Source organism: Humulus lupulus, chromosome 6 (genome assembly GCF_963169125.1).
Source record: "Humulus lupulus chromosome 6, drHumLupu1.1, whole genome shotgun sequence".
Lineage (NCBI taxonomy): Eukaryota > Viridiplantae > Streptophyta > Magnoliopsida > Rosales > Cannabaceae > Humulus > Humulus lupulus.
The window spans coordinates 10,396,399-10,418,005 of record NC_084798.1 but is presented as its reverse complement, the minus strand read 5'-3'; the positions used below and the strand labels follow the sequence as shown (position 1 = coordinate 10,418,005).

Here is a 21,607-nt window from a genome sequence, read left to right as displayed (position 1 = left end):
AGTTTGACTATTATTAGTAAATTTTTATTTATATTTTGTTAACGTTTTATATTTATTTTTAAATTTTAAGTTTAATTGGTTAAATATGTATATATTAAATTTTTTTTATTTTTTTAAGTTATATTTTATTATTGATTTAGTTAGGATATTTATAGTTGATTTTTCTTTATGTGATTTGTTAACTTTTAAAAAAAAAAATTATTTCGGGTTTAAGTATATAAATTAGTACATATAACAAATTATTTGTTTTCTTTAAGCACTATATTGTTTATTTAGTTACAATATAGCTTTAATATATTTTTCTTTATATTTTGTTAACTTTTTTATTATTTTTTTGTTTATTGTTATATTTGAGTAGGTATTTTGTTGCAACTTTGTTGGTGAGATCAAGCTTTGGAGGATTTTATATTAGAGGTAATATTTTAAACCTTAATTTATAATTAAGATATTGAACTTAGTAGAATGTACAAATTATAAAATAGTGGAGATAGGATTTGGGACTGTGTGTTATGGTGATATAAGGCTGTAATTGTGCATGTTTGATTGATTACTTGATTTGTTGTATTTATGTGATGAATATAGGTTTATTTAAAATTTGGGAAATATAATAGAAATAGGGGAAATGTTGCCCAATTTTTTATTATAATCACTTGCTAAATATAATACTTAAATTTGTATAACTATGTTGTAATAGTGTCGAAACCAAACTGGGCCAACCGAGTGTGGCTTTTACATTATGAAGTTTGCTAGAGAGTTGATTTCACAACCTAGACCAAAGGCCTACTTTAAAAATGAGATATTGTTTTACCTTTTAATTTTAATTTAAATTATCATTCATGATTTTATTTGGATGATTTCTAACTTATTATTTTTCATTTTTTCTAATTAATTTACGAATACGGCACCATATTCGGCTGACGAAATCAACGAGGTACAGGATGAGTGGGCTGAATTAGTTTTGGCGTGTCTTGCTTAGCAAATGAGCAAGCTAGTGAGGAAATTTTAGTTAAATGAGGTTTAATACTTAGAAATTTAGAACACAAGGCTACCTATATACATAGATTAACATTGAAATCTGAATTACTTTTGTAGATTTGATCATAAATGTTTTGTTTTTAATGAACTGTCATTTAATCTTAACCCTGTTGGCTAGGCATTAAGGAATAAGTGTGTAACATAGATTATATATACTTAAACTAGTTTATTTTTTTGGGTATCATTGTTTTTGTAAATTATAGAGTAACATTTACTCAAGGAGATCCCCATGCATCTCGAATAACTTGGAACCATTTTAAAAGTTTGTTTTATTATCAATTTGATACATATCTCACACTCTTACAAGAATTGAATTTTTAGTTTAGGCTATCAATAAATAAATTATTAATTTTGCAGAGCCTTGTATCACCACAAAGTCTTCTAAATGAGGGCCCACTCGTGGTAAAGGGACTGTCATAGCTGCTAGAGTTGCTCTGGGTGGCAAGTTATTTGTTACTTTTAATAGTGATTGTCGCCAAGCTATTTGTACAAATGCTAAAAAGTTTAACAATGAAATTGGATTTGTTATTCGTAATCATGGCACATTTACTTATAAAGAATGGAGGCTTGTGCCGGAGGAGGTGAGAGCGCCATTGAGACAATATCTTTTGGTAGATTTTTTGTTACTTTAACATCTTTTTGTCATATATATTTTGATATTCAATGACTAAATTTATTTTCATGTCGTAGGAAAGTTTTGACATCAACTTGTGCGATAAGACGACATTGAAGTGCATTGATGAGCAGATGAGAAAGGCATGGAGAGGACACAAGTATAAGCTTCAAACTTATTTCAAGGAGATTGGAGGAGAAAAAGATGTTGAGTTAGCTAAGAGGAAGCCCCATCCAGAGTTAAAGGTTAATCAACATCGAGATTGGGAGATTTTATGTGATTATTGGATGTCAGAGAAATTTAAGGTAATTATACAACTTATTTTACTATTAAAATTTTTGTGGTTAATTCTCCAAATTCTCAGCTGCTCTTCTCTTGTTGTTTTTTTTTAAGTTATAACTGAATGGCTTGGCTTATCAATAAAGAGGGCTCGACTCTTATTATAAATAACAATTTAGTAATCTCATTTATTGAATTGTGATGTAAGAAGAGAGGAAATAATGTCTTGTGAGTATGTGATATCTAATTATTGTTTTGGAGAGATTAGCAAAATGATATATACTTGTGTTCATGGATTAGATATGTGTGAGCAATCAAGCACGTGAGAGTTAACTAAGAATTTTGACCGCTATATATTCATTCTTTTGATTAGTGAATCTTGTTGGTGGACTCTTCTTAATGTAGGACTAAGATTTTAGTCTGAACTAGGATTTTTTTTTTTTTTGTGTTGTTTTTCTGTTTTATTATCATTGATTTTAGTCTGAACTAAGATAATTTTTTGTGTTTTATATGGTTTGCTATCATTTATTTTAGTTTTTGTACTTGATTTCATTCATTTCTTTGTTTGTTAGTCTTGATTGATAATATTAATAGGTGAGTCTTTTGTTGATCATTCTCGACATTCAACTACTTTGTTAATGATTTGATTATTCTCAATCAGGATTGGTCAACAAAGAACACAGAGAGCCGATCAAAGAGAAAGTGGGGTTCAAGAAATGGGTCAGTTTCCACTCCACGACATCACATCCGTAGAGGAGTTGTGTTGACAGCACCTAGTGGTCAAATTGAGACATGGAGACTGAAGCATTGTGATCCTCACAATGGATGGATAGCCCTAGAGATTGAGGAGATCTATGTAAGTAATTCTTATAACTTTATTTGAATTAAATGACCTGTGCCTAAATTTTTTTTTTTTTTAATATTTTTATACTTTTAACCTACCGCTTTTGTATTAGGGTGGTATATATAGGCAAGGTCCTTTGTCATTTGTCTAAAAGCATTGTCTTTGTGCCCAATTTTTATGTTGGAAATATATTTTTATTGATGAACTAGGATAAACTTGGTGTGATGTTTTTCTTTGTTAATTTTGTTTTCATATTTGATTTCTCTTTCATGTATGCTCTGGTGGTTTTGTTTGTTTTTGAGACTATTGCAAATTCAAGAAATCTTGGTGTTGAGTCAAATTCAAACATTCTTCATAAGTTTAAAAATTATTATTTATAAGTTGTATAATTATATTGTGATTTTTTTGGTAGGATCGTATGATGACTTTACGAAATGAGCATTCTCCAGAAGTATTGTCCGATAAGGATATCATGGAGCGTGTTCTTGGGCAGAATTCTGTTCGCCTACGAGGGTGGGGGCGCTCACCTGCTTCCACAACCACTTCTGATACTGATTCAAGTGGTTGTAGACGCCCGACGTATGATGAGTTACATGAGCAATAGTATATGTGTACGTAATGTACGAAATTCAAGTGGTTATATGTACGGAATTTTAGCTACACATATATGTGTACGTAATAGTATGTTTACATATTTTTGATGACGTGGCAATTTGAACTTTTACTTACACTTAATTATGTGTAATTAAGTAGATATAGATTTGCCTACACATACTATGAGCATGTGTAAGAATAAATATGTGCAAGTAAAAGTTATATACACAAAATTTTAACAACACATATATATGTAAGTAAAAAAATATTTATATATTTTGATGATGTGGCAAAATATAATTTTAATTATACTTAATTATGTGTAAATAAATATAGATGCCTTACACATAATATGACCATGTGTAAGTAAAAGTTACAAATGCAAAATTTTAGCCACACATATTTTTCATATATCTAGTTACACAAAGGTATATATTATGTATTTCCTCGCACATGAACTAATTTTGGAGCCTTTCACCACTAGTTCAAGGTGTAATCTTGGTCTTGGTGATCAAGATCCATTACCGCATAATTAAAGGGAGCGAAAGTGCACTTTTAATAGTTAAATGATGTGATTAGAGAGTTTTGGCCTCCAATCAAACACCAGTGTTGTATTTTTAATTCACCAAAAAAATTGGATTCTTTAAACACAATATTAGCAGTAAGATATTGGTATCGGTGATCAAGATCGCTTACCAAGAGACTAAAGTATGCAAAAGTTGACTTTAAGTTGTCATAGCGTGCGATTAGGGACTTTCAGCCTCCAATACATTAGTATCATCGATTGGGGACTGGATCAACGGTGTGATCATGCTCTTGGTGATCAAAATCCCTCACTAGACAACTAAAGTCAGCGAAAGTTGATTTTCGGTAGTCAAAGGGTGCGATTAGGGAGTTTCGACCTCCAATCAAACAACACTATCATATTTTTCCACTTCTCAATCAATTTTGGAGCCTCTAAACACTAGATCAATTGTGTAATCTCGGTAGTGAAGATCAAGATAGCTTACTGCACCACTAAAGTGCGCAAAAGTTGATTTTTAGTTGTCAAATAATGCAATTAGGGACTTAGGCTGGCAATCCAGCATCAATGTCATAATATGTCAATTCAAAACTAATTTTAGAGCCTATAAACACTAGATCAATGATGTGATCTTGCTCTTGGAGATCAAGATCCTTTACTATTCAAATAGAATCAGGGAGGATTGACTTTTAGTAGTCAAAGGGTGTGATTAAGGAGTTCCGACCTCCAATTGAACATCAATCTTGCATTTTCCCACTTCTCAATAAATTGTGGAGCCTTTATAAACACTAGATTAACTATGATACCTTGATCTTGGTGATTTAGATCGTTCACTGCTACACTAAAGTGCGAGAAAATTGATTTTAATTGGTCAAATAGAGTAGGGACTTTGGTCCTCTAATCCAACAGTGTTTTCGTATTGTGTCACATTTGTAGCCTCTAAACACTAATTCAATGATGTGATCCTTGTCTTGATTATCAAGATTGCTTACCGCACCACTAAAGTTGGTAAAATTTGACTTTGAGGGGTCAAATGATACAATTAAGGAGCTTGGGCCACCAAATTGAACATCAATGTCCTATTTTTCTGATTCATAATAAATCTTAAAGTCCTTAAGCAATAGATCAGAGGTGGGATCTTGGTATTAGAGATCAAGATCGCTTACCGCATTACTAAAGTTTCCAAGAGATTACTTTAAGTGGTCAAAGGATGTGATTCACGACTTTGGGCTTCCATTCTAGCACGAATGTCGTAGTGTGTCATTTTAGAACTAATTGTGGAGCCTTCAAATGCTAGTTCGATGGTGTGATCTTGCTGTTGGTGTCAATATCCCTTACTGTACAACTAAATGCAGTATAAGTTAACTTATAGTAGTCAAAGGATTTGATTAAGGAGTTTCAGCCTCCAATCGAACAATGATCTTGTATTTTCCCACTTTTAAATAGATTTTCGAGCCTCTAAAAACTAGATCAACTCTGCAATCTTGATGTTGGTGATTGAGATTGCTTACAGCAACACTAAAGTGCACAAAACTTGACTTTTATTAGCCAAATAGAGTGATTAGGGACTTTGGTCCTCCAATCCAAGACTAATATTGTGTTGCTTTGCAAAAAAAACGTTTGTAGCCTTTAAACACTAAATCAATGATGCGATCTTGGTCTTGGTGGTCGAGATCCCTCATTGCACCACTGAAGTTAGTGAAAATTGACTTTTATAGGCCAAATGATAAAATTAAGGAGTTTTATAGGTAAAAAAGGTGAATTGTTTTCAAAAATGGTTTTTTTTTTTTTTTTTTTCTGAAATGGGTTTCAGAGAGGTCTAATTTAGATATGATTTTTTTTTTCTTCCAGCCCTAACTGTAATCAGTTACCATCACCAGTTGTTTTGATTTTTTTTTGTTAAAATCAGATTTTTTTTTTAAAACTTGTATAAGTAACCAGGTATTATAGCGACTAATTATTTTTATTCATATTTGATTTTTTTTCAGACTTAGCTGTAACTAGTTACAATAAGGATCAATTTAGTTTTTTTTTAACTGATTTTCTTTCTAGGTCTAGATAAGTAACCAGTTACCATCATAACTGTTTTTTTTTTTTTTTCAGATTTGATTTTTTTTTTCAAACCTAGCTGTAACTAGTTACGATTATGATAATTTTAGATTTTTTATTTGGATCCTATTTGTTTTCATGTCTGGCTACGTAACCGGTTACCACCACAACTAGTTTTTGTTCATATTGTTTTATACCTAATTGTAACCAGTTACATTCACGGTCAATTTAGTTTATTTTTTCATATCAGCTTTTTTCTCCAAATCTCACTAAGTAACTAGTTACAATTCAACTGGTATTTTGATATTAGTATATTACTAAACAATCAAAATTATTTTTATAGTTGTAACCAGTTACTACAACACCACTTAAAAAATAAAACTGATTTTTATAAATACAACCAATTACCACATAGCACTAAAAAATTGACAGTGGAAAATGATCACTGCCACAAAAAAAAAATCAAAATTGTTCTCATAGTAGTAACCAGTTACAACAAATAAAATGTTGATTGAAGAAGATAAAAAATAGAAAAAAATAAAACATTTTTCAATATCTGAACAAAAAATTTAATTAAAAATAATACCTACAATTACTGAAATACCCTCAAAAAAATTTAAGATTAGCTAAAATAATCTTATATAATTAAATATGGTAAAACTAATAAATTATTACACAAATATGAGAAAACAAAATCCCATAAAAAAGTAAGAAAACATAAAATACCATACAAAATACACACAAAAAATGCCATATTTATCAAGTTTAGAAAATTTTGGCATATTTCATATAAATTCTTCTTTTAAAAATATATATTCCTACAAAATTGGGCTAGCCAAAGTCCAATTTTTTTTAAATAAACAAAAAGAGATGGCCCATAAACAAGCCCAACTCTGCATCTTCATTCCCTCACGACTTTCTCAACTGTGCATCTTCCATCACACGCTTCTCTGCCATCTTAGGCCATTTCCCTCAGGGACTTCCCTGCAAATTCCGACTGATGAACTGCTTCTTCTCCCTCGGCGAACCTTTATTTTTGGGCAACTTTTCTGCTATTTCAGGCCTTCTCCCTCGGCTCCCCTTCTCTCTCCCTTTCGCGCGCAATTTCTTCCATTGCTCCATGGACGGCGATCTGAGAAAGGTAATTTCAATATGTTATTTTTTTATTTTGATCTGTAAAAGTATGATTTATATGTGTTTCAATGTTCTTTTGACCTATTATTTAATTTTCTTGTTGTAGATTTAAGGGGTTCAAAGTTTAAAACCTTAAACCTAAAAGATCTTAGGGTCCGAATTCTTCTCACTCAAAAAGTCAAGGTGAGAACAATTTTATTCATTTTCCTTTATAGTTTGTATTGAGTTCTGATGTTTAATTTCTTGATAACTCTACAAAATAGAGTTATTTTACTACTTTTTATGTGCTAATTGTTGCTTAATTCTTGAGTTTTTAATTGATTTATTAATTTTTTAAGTAATTTTGAATTTAGTAGTCCTATCATGATTTTATATAATTTTGTGTGTTTATATAAGCATTTTGTTGTAAAATGTTATACTTAATTATTTGAATTATTATTGTTAAGTTAGTGGTAAAAAAAATGGGTATTGTTGAACTTAAATGTTAAATTGAGTTATAATTAATATTTCCAAAGAATTTATATTAATTATTTATAATTGAAAATATTTTATCATAACTTAATTTATATTTATTTTGTAGGAAATTGTTTTATTTTTGGTTCTTGAAAAGCCAAGAAAGAGTGAAAAAAAAGGGAAAAAAGAAATAAAGAGAAAAAAAGTGTTAGTTTTGAAGAAAATGACATTGTTAAAAATGCCATGCCTTTAGCCCATTTCGGCCCAGCCCAGGCCCAACGCCTGATTCCTCACGTTCAGCTCCTTCAGCATTTAGTATTCAACATCCAGCCTTCTCTCTGCTCTCACCAATTCTCCTTCAGCATTTGATGCCTGAAGCTCCAGCTGCCAACACAAGCCGCCGCCACCTGTCCAGCTGATTCCTTAACATATATCATCAAACTCAACCGAATCACTCCACCAACTTGGGCCCAGCTCCAAAAAGGCCCAACATTCAGCTGCTGCCCCATCACGTTTTTCCTCCTGCCAGCTCTCTCCACCAAAGCACACCAGGCCCAGCCGAACCAACCAAGCTGCCAATAGCCACCAAAAGGCCAAAAAACCACATTTTTATTCCCAATATTTTTCACTCAAATATCAATTCACTCTTCCCTATTTTTCTTACCTAAATAAACATTCCTAATTCATTTTTTTTACCCTAGATTTTCACTAATCTTTTACCCAACCAAACATTTCATCTTTCCAATACTCTTATACTTACTCTATTTATCCTACCACTTTCCAACACAATTAAATTAATCAATTAATTTATTTTAATTTGATTAATTTAATCTCCATATTTTGTCTATAAATAGAGTCTTGTAAGACCATTTGGGGAGCTCTTCTTCTTCATCTTTTCAACATCTTCTACACTTCATATTTTTCACTATTTTCTCTCTACCATTTTCATCTTTTGAAGAGCATGTCAAGTATGTTATTTTGTAATTTTTATTTCAATCTAGTTATGAGCTTCTAATCTTTTTCAAAGGTTATTAAGATGATGATGAAGCAAAATGTAACTAGATAGTATTTTTTGTTGTATGTTGATTTCCCATTTGTACAACATTGTTTATGGATTTTTCTATCAAAGATATGCATTTTTTCATCTAGTGTTGATTGTTAAAGCATATTACACTTAGTTCTTCATTATGCAAAAATATGATATTCTTTGATTAAATGTTTTTCATTAAATTGTTCACATCTAATTCTTAGAGCATAAGTATCATATTTTGCCTAAACATAATCTCTTTGATTTTTTGTAGTTTCATTAGGTTGTAACACAACTAATGCTTAGAAATTATATTTTATATAAGTGAAGAAAAATCCTACATTTTTGAAAGAGTAACTTGTGCTTGAATAGAAAATATATTTTGAAAAAATATATAGTGTGATTTATTTCAACTATATCAAAACTTGGGAATCAATATACTTATAAATACTATTGAACTTGCATTTTGTGGATTCTAAAATCTTAATAATCTTATTTTACATATCTCATTTGAAAACCATTTTTATCATTAATATTTTTATTACTTGTCTTTTATTTTTCTAAAACAAAAATCTCATAAAATATTTGGAACTAGGTTAGAATATTCTTGCTTTGTTTGAAATAGTTTCTTTTGATGTTAGTCAACTCCCATGGGTTCGACCTCGTGCTTACATGAACATTATATTCCGAAACGATTCGTGCACTTGCGAGTTTAAATATTAAAACACCCTCTTTTGGGATCAAAAATTTAAGGGGTTCAAAGTTTAAAACCTTAAACCTAAAAGATCTTAGGGTCCGAATTCTTCTCACTCAAAAAGTCAAGGTGAGTACAATTTTATTCATTTTCCTTTATAGTTTGTATTGAGTTCTGATGTTTAATTTCTTGCTTGGTCGATTGGAAGGTTAGGGTTTAATTGGTGTAGATTTGTTTCTTTTCTCTTGTTTTTGTCTTTGGATTTTTGATAGAGGAATGAAAACTTTGTGGCATTGGGTTTGATTGGGTCTGTTTGGGTCATTGGTTCGCACTTATGATGTTAAAGAGTCTAAAGAGTAGAAAACATTTTTTTTGGGATGGGAGAGAGATGTATCTGTATTAACATCTTGACAATTAAATATATCGTAGATCTAGAGAAGTTTTAGTTTTTAACATTTTTAATTTCTCTCATTAATTGAAATCATGAGTTAAGGCTTGGAACTTTTGCTGTTAGGTTATATGTGCAAGGATAGTCGTATATAGTGCTGCTGCTACTGAAATTGAAAAAGCTAAGAGAGTGAAAGAGTATTCATTTAAAGAAACAGGGTAATTTGTTTTTTTCTTCTTTTATTTTATTTTTCCAGTTTTTGTTTTTCTTTTAACATGGTTGAATCCTCTGACAAAACTATTGCTAGTTCTTGAGAATCACTTGTGTTTTGTTTGGTGCAATAAAATATTTGTTTTCCTCGATTCCCCTGCCATGTATACTTTTTCTGCTCTTTGATCATTATAAATTTATCATGTGAGTTTTCTAAAATATCATTTGTGATCTACACACTGAAGTTGAATTGAGAGTTTCAGTACAACTCATTTAAGATCGCGACAGTAGCTTTTTGTGTGGGGTTTCCTAAAAAGCGACAGTAATAATTCTATATTCCACACGCATGCACTATTCTTGAAGTAATAACTTCTATACACAAGTTTAAATTTTGATCAATTATCCCTATAATATTTCTCTGATGGTGAAACTGTTTTTAGGTGTCTCTGATGAGAATATTAAAATATATTATACACACGCATATATATAAACACATATCCATGGCTAAGCCCAATTGACTATAATGATTATGCATCAATACCAAACGAGTGGTTTTAGTTATTTGAAGTGTGAACTGGTTATGTATGTATGTATGTATGTGTGGTGTTAATAGGCCTAATATTGCTAGAAAAAGTCACTATGTACTAAGCTATACATATGTAAGTAAAAAATTTGTCTTGTTTTCTTTGGTCCGCTTATTAGTAGTAGTCTCTATTCATCTAGCCCATTTTCTAGGAAAATTAAACACTCATTTCTATACTCACATAGTTAATTAAAAATACTTGTATTACTTTTGAGTACAATATATTTCATGTTATAATATTTGAAGCATTAATTTTATGTTTAGGTAGTATAATTAGCAAGGAGCATTAAAAAAGCTTGCTATTGATTGGAAAAGGTATAATTTTTTATTCTTTTTAATATTATAGAGGAGTTTGAATATCTTAAATATTCATCCATAGTGAAGTAGGTTTTGTGATTATAATTGTGTGCTGCGGTGATAACGGAAGGTTGAGAGCTTGCATGTCTTAGTGAAGTAGGTTATGTGATATATATAATTGTGTGCTGGGGGAGATATAAGGAAGAAAAATTGCATGTTGTTTGAATTGATTGTATTATTTGAAGTGGTATTGACAGATGGTTAGGTTACAAATATAGGGGAAGTGTTGTCCGTTTTAAATTTAGTCATGATAATTATGTGTTATATTATTTTTATTTGTTTAATTTCTATGAATTTAGCTCATATTCTAAATTGGATATGCTGTATTAACAGTGGAAACTTTGTTTTAGTGAGAATATGCTTGTTTATTTTAGTTACAAGAGCTCCACATGTAAGTCATGTTTTGCTGCTCATTTTTTTTAGAGAAATGTTTTTATTGTCTTAACTAAAAAATATTGAATTAATTGAGTAATATCTTGTTGTTTATATTTTCCTTATAATTTGAGTTATATTTTTGTCTGTATTTTCCTATCAGTATTTGATTCCTAGTCTATATTGATTCTTTATTGTTTATCCGAGGTAGCGGGTACTTGTTCTTAATCGTTACCTTGTTCAGCTCGCGATAGTCTATACACATCCGCATACTTCCGTCATTCTTCTTCACGAATAGCACTGGAGCTCCCCATGACGAATGGCTAGGCCTAATAAAACCCAAGTCTAGGAGTTCTTGTAGCTGCGTCTTTAACTCCTTGAGTTTCGTAGGTGCCATCCGGTATGGTTCCTTAGAGATAGGTTCGGTGCCCGGTACTAATTCTATCGTGAAGTCAATCTCCCGAGTTGGCGGCAATCCTGGCAAGTCATCGGGAAATATCTCTGGAAATTCTTTTATAACCCGAACATCTCCAACCTTAAGTGGTGTCTCCCTTTCCACATTTGTGATGCTGGCTAAGAACGCTTGACATCCTTTCTCCATCATTCTCTGAGCTTTGAGAGATGATACTAACGGGGTGCGTAATCCTGAAGCTTGTCCCATTAAGCATAGTTTTTGGCCGTCAGGAGTCTCGAACATCACCTTCTTGCGTTTACAGTCGATGGTTGCACCATGCCGTGCTAGCCAGTCCATGCCTAGTATTACGTCAAAGTCCTTGATTACTAGTTCTATCAGGTCTCCTTCTAGTTCTATGTCCTCAATCTTGATCGGTACGCCTCGTACTATCCGTGATGATAGAACTACTTTGCCCGAAGGCAACTCGATTACAAACCTAGTTCGAAATCTTTCACAAGGTTTGTCTAGTTTTTCTATCATTCCTAATGAGATATACGAATGAGTGGCTCCCGAATCAAATAATACATAGCATATGTTATTGAGGATAGAAACCTGACCTGTGGCCACCTTATTGCTAGCATCAGCCTCTCCTTGGGTTAAGGTAAAAACCCTAGCAGGAACCATCTTGTCGTCTTTCTTCCCTTCTGGCTTGCGCTGGGGACAATCTCTTTTTCGGTGTCCTTCCTGACCACAGCTAAAACATTCCTTTGTGTTTGCGCGGCATTCTCCAGGATGTTTCTTCTGACACTTAGGACATGGTGGGTATTCCACATAACTTGGCCTATTTCCCCCATTATTTGTTCGTGCCCTCTTATCGCTGTCAGATTGCTTGTTGTTAGGATGCCTTCTCTTCTGACCGTTACCGTTGTTGCCTGACTGATTGTTGCCATTATAGTTGTTGTTCCGACTGGTCTGAGGTTGACTCTGCTGTCTAGGTTCAGGCTTACTGGCTTCTTCTTTACTTACATTAGCCTGCAACATCTCTACTTCTATTGTCGTCTCAAGAACGTCGGCATATGTAGTATTCCCTGGGTTTGCTAACTCAACCCCCATCTCGATCTTCGGTCGAAGTCCTCTAACAAATTTGTTCACCCTTAGAAAATCGGTTGGAACCATCTTAGATGCGAATTTAGCTAAGCGGTCGAACTGACGAGCATACTCTGCCACTGATAAAGTACCCTGCTTCAAGTTGGCGAACTCCTCAACTCTCGTAGCGAGTACAGCCGAATTGTAGTACTTCTTGTGGAAGAGCTCCACAAATCTAGTCCATGTCATGGTGGCAACATCATGCGATTGCTGGACCAAGTCCCACCATATCCTGGCATCCTTCTTGAGTAATGACGAGACGCAGGATATACGATCCACATTACTGAGATTCATGTGTGTCAGAATTAGCTCCACATTCCTTAGCCACTCTTCTGCCTCAAAGGGGTCTGTAGTCCCTTCGAAGTTTGCAGCGTGCTGCTTGCGGAACCTCTCATAAACTGGCTCCAAGTGTTGTACTAGATATGGCGCATAGTTTTCCACTGGCCATCCCCCATATGGTCCAACTTGTTGGGGTGCTGAGGCCATTTGTTGTGGCTGCGGCTGCGGCTGAGGCGAAGGCTGAGGCTGAGTCTGAGCCTGTTGGCATTGTTGCTGCAAAAGTTCCTTCACTTGTTGTCACAGTCTGGCGATCTCTGCAGTGTTGTCAGCTGGTGGTGCCGGCGCATTGCGGCTAGCAGTAGCACGCACTCCCCTTCTGCGAACTGGAGGGGCGTCATTGTTCGCTGGAACAGTGTTGGAGGCGTTTCCGTTGGTGCGTGCAGATCTTCGAAGCGACATCGTTGCAGAGTTCTTACAGTTGAAAGAAGCATGTTAGAACTTTACCTAATAGGCTCTAAGGCAAAAACTTATTCTAAAACAAACATATCTCAGACCTATTTATTATGACTTCTTATGAAAATTTTATAAGTCTTCTCTATTTATTAGAGTGGGTTTCTATACTTAGAAAAACAAGCCATCTTTATTTTCTAAGTCTATTTCTAATTATCCTATATGACTTAATTCTCAAGCTCGAAACTCATCTTTGTTCCAAAGTTAACCATATTGAGGGAGGGCTGGGATCAGTAAAATCGTTCCCACTACTATGGCCCCCTAACTCTCAATATAGAAACTTGGTTCATTGACTTGTATCCACCCTCACCGAACTTAGTCATTATTTATTTTACTTATTATTTATTATGATTGCAAAAATAAAAAAAAATCAAACTCATACATGATAACAAAATAACATGATATTAATTTGGAAAATAGTTTTTCACTTATTACAACCATAAAACAAACATTAAATAAAATAAACAATGAAAAACTAACTATTCTAAAAATATGGATCTTCTACATCCGATCCTTCATCTAGCATATCATCATCCAATTCTTCATAATCTTCATTATCATGTGCCTCAAAATGTCCTCTAGGAAGGTTCGTAAAAATCCTATGTTTTTGCTCATTTGTAAACTGAAATTCTGATTTTGAAGAGAACCTAATTAAGAGGAAGTAATATCGCATTGCTGCTGGTAGTTCATCCTCATCATCCATTGTTTCCCATATTTCCTCTAAGGCTTCAATTACGGGATGAAAATCTCTAAATAGTCTAATTATTAAAACATACTGCTTCGTTGCTCTCATCATGATTTGCTTAGACTCTTGAAGGTGACCTATCTCTCAGTGGAACAAAAGCAATCTCCGAGTGATTCTCTCTAGTGTTCCTATGGTGTTTCTTGGTTCTCTTATTCTCTTTAAAGCCTTAATGGCTCGGATATCCTCATAAGTTAATGCTCTGTTCATACTTAACTGAAAACATAAATACTAAAAATCGTTAGCTATACACATAAGCAAAATAACTATAACTTAAATACTTACTTGGCGGTCAGATTCGGAGCTTTGAGTGTGTGTATCGAGGAGAACTTCATGCGGAGTAATGGTTGCTTTGATACCAACTGTAATGACCCAGCTACTCTAGACTTTGGACCATTAACGAAAACTATCCATAGACACTAATCCTTATAAAACTTACAAGTAAAATGATCATAACTTTATTAAAAAAACTTGTAAAAATAAATGTTAAACTTACATAAAATTTAAGTTAGGATATGGGATCCCATTGTTTAAAAAGGAAAACATAACTTAATTGATTACATAGAAAAATGCGGAAAAACACATATAAACCATAAGTTAAGAAACTTCATCCTCAAATCGAACTCTCGGCCCTTCGATTCCATTCCGCCTCAACACACATCCCCAAGCTTCCAAGAACCTTTCCCGCCGCTAAAGCTATTTTCCTGCACATATAAACAAAAAGGAGTGAGCCTAATGCCCAGCAAGGAAAATCTAACACATAAACCACATACATAAATTTCATAAAGAAACATAAAACATATCATAACACTTATGTCACATACATAATATAATGGCCATTATTACTTGGGGTCCCATAAACTAAACAAGTCATATGCCCATTAGATTAGTGGGGCTTGCTAGCTAAGCAAGTCATATGCCCATAATTTATTGGGGCTTGTTAGTTATATAGGCCATATGCCCAAGTCTACAAACATACTTAACATAGCATATTACATAACACAAAATCATAAGATAACATATAAAATCATATAACACACAAATCCTATCCTATTTTCCTTACCAAAATTACCGGGATATGAGAACAGAGTTGGGACTTTGGAACACTCCTAAAAACCATAAATGGAAGGGTGAGTATATTAAAGAGAATGAGATGAAAAGAATGGAAGAACTATACCATTGAGAATATACTTACCAAAACTTTATGTGCAAGTTCTTAGATTTCCTAACCAAGAATAAAGAATAAGGTTAGAATGCTGAGTAGAAGACTATGAGAACTTAAAGAAAATAATACCAAATGAACTAGAGTGTAGAATACCTTGAATGCTTCTATAGCCAATCTAAACCTTGAACCGAAATGCTATAAACCTTACTTCCCAAGTATTTGGTAAGCTTATAATGATTAAGCTTATAATTCCCAACCTAAGTGTTTACACTCTCAATATGATAACCTAGCAACTTGTAGCCTCTGAACTTAGCTTAATAGATTAATAAATGGCTGGGTACTAGGTCCTATTTATAGAGTTTAGGAATGAAAAGATCTTCATTTAACTTGAATAAAAATAATGGCATTTTAAGTGAAAAATATTTGAATTATCGTTCAGCAGAGGCTGAAGACTCGTTCAGAAAGATGCTGGACTTATCAAGAAGTTGAAGATTTGAATGGAGAACATTTTCAAAAAGTTTCAAAATGCCCTGAAGGAGGCGATATATCGCCCCTGTAGGCGATATATCGCCTGGGCCAGTATGCCCGAGGCAATCGTGCGACGTTTCGTGTTTTTCATATCCCCGTACTGCGGTATATCGCCCCTATAGCTGCTATATATCGGCATACGCTGAATATTTAAAATGGAAAACCACTGGAAGTAACGTTTTGCCCACGAACGTACAAGGTTGTTGGGGGCGAGCACGCTGCTTTTGTCCGCCTTGTGGGAACCCAAATTAAAACGAAAGTTCCCGGACATTACGGTTCATGGGAATTAGTGCCTAAACAATACAAGGATCAGGTCCTTGGCATAATTCAGGTAAAAATAGTATTAAATATATTTTTTTAAAATTTGTCTTTAATATAGTACATATATTATTAATATGTATAATTTTCAATTTAGTACTATTATCAAATAGCGGGCCGCGAGGATTTCTTAAAGTGTTTAGATGGTATCGATCGAGAGATGAAAGACCGATACCGTAATAGGAAAACACTAAGACACGAACACTTTGAGAAACACTACAATGGACCGGAGGATTGGGATTAGGTTCTAAACAACCCAACCAACGATGTTAACAAGAAGGAGTGGAAGCAGATCTGTCAGTTATTTACAAGTCCTCAATTTATTGCGCGCTCCGTAAAGAATAAGGAAAATCGGAAGAAACAAAAGTATTCTACAACGCAGGGTACAAAATCGCTGGCAGCCGTCCGTTTTGAAAAAGTAAGTAAAAGATAAAATATTATCAAAATTATGTTCTTTTAAATTATATGTTCTCTAACATTTGGGTTATATTTTTTAGACGAACCCGGACCTCATTGAGTCATGGAAGGATTATCATTGGAAGAAAGCAACAAATGATTTCGTGAACGATGATGCTTGCCAAGATTATGTAAGTTTGAATTATATTTTTTAATATTAATTGAGTTATATTTAATGTTAGTGTCTAACATTTTTTGAAAACAGGAAAAACTGAAGGCTGATTTTGAGTTACAAACTCAGCAAACATCCACTGATGCTTCTAATAATGATAGTCCGTCATCAGTTGATCAGGTGGAGGTGTTACAAAAAGTATTAGGCCAAAGGCGTGGACATGTGCGAGGAGTGGGCCGCAAATTGAAGGGGTCGGGGTTAAGGTCGAGGTCGGAGTCGGGGTCATCATCTACCCAACACTCTCACTTCAGCGAGTCTCAATGTAATGACCCACTAATCTAGACTATTTGGACCATTAACAAAACTATACATAAAACTTACATTTTTACGAAAATACCATAATTTATTGAGTAACTTGCAAAATGAGAGTTATTTATGTATAGTTTCGTTAATGGTCCAAATAGTCTAGATTAGTGGGTCATTACAGTTGGTATCAGAGCAAACGGTTCCTTCGCATGAAGTTCTCCTCGATACACATGCTCAAAGCTCCGAATCGGACTGCCAAGTAAGTGTTTAAGTTACAAGTTACAAGTTACTTTGTCTATGTGTATAGCTAACAACTTTAGTGTTTATGTTTCAGTTAAAAATGAATGGAGCTTTAACCTACCAAGATATCCGAGCCATTAAGGCCTTAAAAAGAATAAGGGAGCCAAGAAACACCGTAGGAGCCCTAGAAAGGATTACTCGAAGGTTGCTTTTGTTTCACCAAGCGATAGGTGGCCTTCAAGAGGATAAACAAATAATGCTAAGATCAACAGAAAAATATGTATTAGTGATTAGGTTGTTTAAAGATTTCCATCCTGTAATAGCAGCCTTAGAAGAAATATGGGAAGAAATGAATGATGAGGATGAATCACCATTAGCAATGAGATACTATTTCCTCTTAGTTAGGTTCACCGCAAAATTTGAATTTCAATTCACCAAGGAGCAAAAGAATAGGATTCTCACAAACCTTCCTAGAGGGCATTTTGATGCTCATGATAATGATGACTATGAGGCTATAGATGATGATATGTTAGATGACGGATCGGATGTAGAAGATCCCGATTTTTAGATTAGTAGTTTGTATTTGTTTTATTTACTTTTATGTTATGATTGTAATAAGTGAAATTGTTTTCCAAATGAATAACATGCTATTTGAATATCATGTGTAAGTTTGATTCTATTTTTTTTCACAATCATAATAGATACTAAATAAAATGAATAATGACTAAGTTCGGTGAGGGTGGATACAAATCAATGAACCTGGTTTCCTTATTGAGAGTTAGGGGGCCTTAGTAGTGGGAACGATTTTACTGATCCCAGCCCTCCCTCAATATGGTTAACTTTGGAACAAAGATAAGTTTCGAGCCTGAGAATTAAGTCATATAGGATGATTAGAAACACACTTAGAAAATAAAGATGACTTGTTTTTCTAAGTATAGAAACCCGCTCTAATAATAAATAAAGACCTATATAATTTTTCATAAGAAGTCATAATAAATAGGTCCGAGATATGTTTGTTTAGAATAAGTTTTTGCCTTAGAGCCTATTAGGAAAAGTTCTAACATGTTTCTTTCAATTGTTAGAACTCTGCTACGATGTCTCTCCGAAGATCTGCTCGCACCAACGGGAACGCCTCCAACGACGTTCCAGCGACCAATGCGGTCCCTACCGTTCGCCGAAGGAGAGTACGTGTTACTGCTCGCCGCAATGCACCGGCACAGCCAGCTGACAACACTGCAGAGATTGCCAGACTACGACAGCAAGTCGAGGAACTTCTGCAGCAACAACGCCAACAGGCTCAATCTCAGCCTCAGCCTCCGCCACAGCCGCAGCCGCAGCCACAGCCAATGGCCCCAGCACCCCAACAAGTTGGTCCGTATGGGGGATGGCCTATGACGAACTATGCTCCTTATCCTGTTCAGCACATGGAGCCAGTGTACGAAAGGTTCCGCAAGCAGCACGCTCCGAACTTCGAAGGGACTACGGACCCCTTTGAAGTAGAAGAATGGCTAAGGAATGTGGAGCCGATCCTAGCCCACATGAACCTCAATAATGCTGACCGCATATCCTGCGTCTCATCTTTACTCAAGAAAGATGCCAGGATATGGTGGGATTTGGTCCAGCAATCCCACGATGCTGCCACTATGACGTGGACCCGATTTGTGGAGCTCTTCCACAAGAAGTACTACAATTCAGCAGTGCTTGCTACGAGAGTTGAGGAGTTCACCAATCTGAAGCAAGGGAATTTAACAGTGGCGGAATATGCTCGTCAGTTCGATCGCTTAGCCAAGTTCGCAACAGAGTTGGTTCCAACCGACTATCTAAGGGTGAACAAGTTTGTTAGAGGACTTCGCCCGAAGATCGAGATGGGGGTTAAACTAGCGAACCCGGGAAACACTTCATATGCCGACGTTCTTGAGACGGCAATTGAAGTAGAAAGGTTGCAGGCCAACGTGAGCAAAGAAGAAGCCAGCAAGCCTGAACCCAGACAGCAGAGCCAACCTCAGGCCAGTCGGAACAACATTCAGTCTAGCAATAGCGGCAACAATCAGTCCAACAACAACGGTAACGGACAGAAGAGAAGGCATCCTGACAACAAGCAAGTCGACAACAATAAAGGGCACGACCAAATAATGGGGGAAATAAGTCAAACTACGTGGAATACCCGTCCTGTGCCAAATGTCAGAAGAAGCACCCCGGAGAATGCCGTGCCAACACCAAGGAGTGTTTCAATTGTGGTCAAGAGGGGCATCGCAAGAAAGATTGTCCTCAGCAAAAGCCGGAAGGAAAGAAGGACGAAAAGATGGTTCCTGCTCGGGTTTTTGCTTTAACCCAAGGAGAGGCGGATGCTAGCAACAAGGTGGTCACAGGTCAGGTTTCCATCCTCAATAAATTATATCATGTATTATTTGATTCGGGAGCCACTCATTCGTATATTTCGTTAGGAATGATAGATAAACTAGACAAACCTAGTGAAAGATTTAGAACTAGGTTTGCAACCGAGTTGCCTTCGGGCAAAGTAGTTCTATCATCACGAATTGTACGAGGCGTACCAATCAAGATTGAGGACAAGGAACTAGAAGGAGACCTGATAGAGCTGGTGATCAAAGACTTCGACGTCATACTAGGCATGGATTGGCTAGCACGGCATGGCGCAACGATCGACTGCAGACGCAAGAAGGTGACATTCGATACTCCTGACGGCCAGAGAACTGTGCTTCATGGGACAAGCTTCAGGACTACGCACACCGTTAGTGTCATCTCTCAAAGCTCAGAGAATGATGGAGAAAGGATGCCAAGCATTCTTAGCCAACATCACGAATGTGGAAAAGGAGACATCACTCAAAGTTGGAGATGTTCGAGTCATACAAGAATTTCCAGAAGTATTTCCCGATGACTTGCCAGGATTGCCGCCAACTAGAGAAATAGACTTCACGATAGAATTAGTACCAGGCACCGAGCCTATCTCTAAGGCACCATACCGGATGGCACCTACGGAACTCAAGGAGTTAAAGACGCAGCTACAAGAACTCCTAGACTTGGGTTTCATTAGGCCAAGCCATTCACCATGGGGGGCTCCGGTACTATTCGTGAAGAAGAAGGACGGAAGTATGCGCATGTGCATAGACTACCGAGAGCTGAATAAAGTAACAATTAAGAACAAATACCCGCTACCTCGGATTGATGATTTGTTTGATCAACTCCGAGGCGCAACTGTATTTTCTAAGATCGATCAACGGTCCGGGTATCATCAGCTCAAGGTAAAGGGAGAAGATATCCCTAAGACAGCCTTTAGGACTCGTTATGGACATTACGAGTTCTTGGTTATGTCTTTTGGTCTTACTAACGCGCCAGCCGCGTTTATGGACTTAATGAATAGGGTCTTCAAGGACTACTTGGATAAATTCGTCGTTGTGTTCATCGACGACATTTTAATTTACTCCAAGGATGAAGGGGAGCACGAGGAACACTTGAGGATGATTTTGACGCGATTGAAGGAGCACCAACTCTACGCGAAGTTCAAGAAATGCAAGTTTTGGCTCTCACAAGTGGCGTTCCTCGGGCACATCATATCGAAAGACGGAGTTGCAGTAGATCCATCGAAGGTAGAGGCCGTGAAAGATTGGCCTAGACCAAAGAACGCGTCGGAAGTAAGAAGCTTCTTAGGGCTAGCAGGTTACTATAGAAAGTTTGTAGAGGGCTTTTCTAAGATAGCCACTCCACTCACCAACCTGACCCGGAAGCAACAAAAGTTTAACTGGAATGATAAGTGTGAGGAAAGCTTCCAGTTACTTAAGGATAAGCTTTGCTCAACCCCAGTACTTAGTGTCCCAACACCCAACGACAAGTTCGTTGTCTACTGTGATGCATCAAAGTTAGGATTGGGATGCGTACTGATGCAAAATGACAAGGTGATAGCCTACGCCTCACGTCAGTTAAAGGAGTATAAACAACGCTATCCAACTCACGATATGGAGTTGGCAGCGGTGGTCTTTGCGTTAAAAATCTGGCGCCATTATCTTTACGGAGAACGGTGCGAGATTTATACGGACCACAAAAGTTTAAAATACTTCTTTACTCAGAAGGAGCTTAACATGAGGCAGCGCAGGTGGTTAGAGTTAGTAAAGGATTACGACTGCGAAATCCTATACCACCCGGGGAAGGCAAACGTAGTTGCCGATGCACTTAGCCGAAAAAGTTATGGGAACTTAGCAGCCTTATCCGGAATAGAAAAGCCACTACAGCAGGAGCTTATC

At 35.6% G+C, this 21,607-nt stretch overlaps 1 protein-coding gene and 2 long non-coding RNA genes across 6 annotated transcripts in view; all 3 read left to right on the top strand.

Moving 5' to 3' along the window:
- The first annotated feature begins 6,923 nt into the window (after nt 1–6,923).
- LOC133783777 (uncharacterized) lies at nt 6,924–7,233 on the top strand. Its single transcript, XR_009870953.1, has 2 exons — nt 6,924–7,078; nt 7,178–7,233. It is a non-coding gene; the product is annotated as an uncharacterized LOC133783777 (long non-coding RNA).
- Nucleotides 7,234–9,293: 2,060 nt separating this feature from the next.
- LOC133783775 (uncharacterized) overlaps nt 9,294–21,607 on the top strand; it is a 31,867-nt gene continuing 19,553 nt past the window's right edge. The window contains exons 1-2 of one of the 4 annotated variants that reach the window (XM_062223407.1): nt 9,300–9,374; nt 10,691–10,741. The gene's annotated coding sequence lies outside the window, so the exon portion shown is untranslated. Of the gene's footprint in view, nt 9,375–9,406; nt 9,852–10,690; nt 10,742–21,607 lie in introns of those variants that run through there. The other 3 variants (XM_062223408.1, XM_062223406.1, XM_062223409.1) reach the window with 3 other exon arrangements.
- On the top strand, nt 16,553–17,048 carry LOC133783774 (uncharacterized). Its single transcript, XR_009870952.1, has 3 exons — nt 16,553–16,655; nt 16,735–16,824; nt 16,899–17,048. It is a non-coding gene; the product is annotated as an uncharacterized LOC133783774 (long non-coding RNA).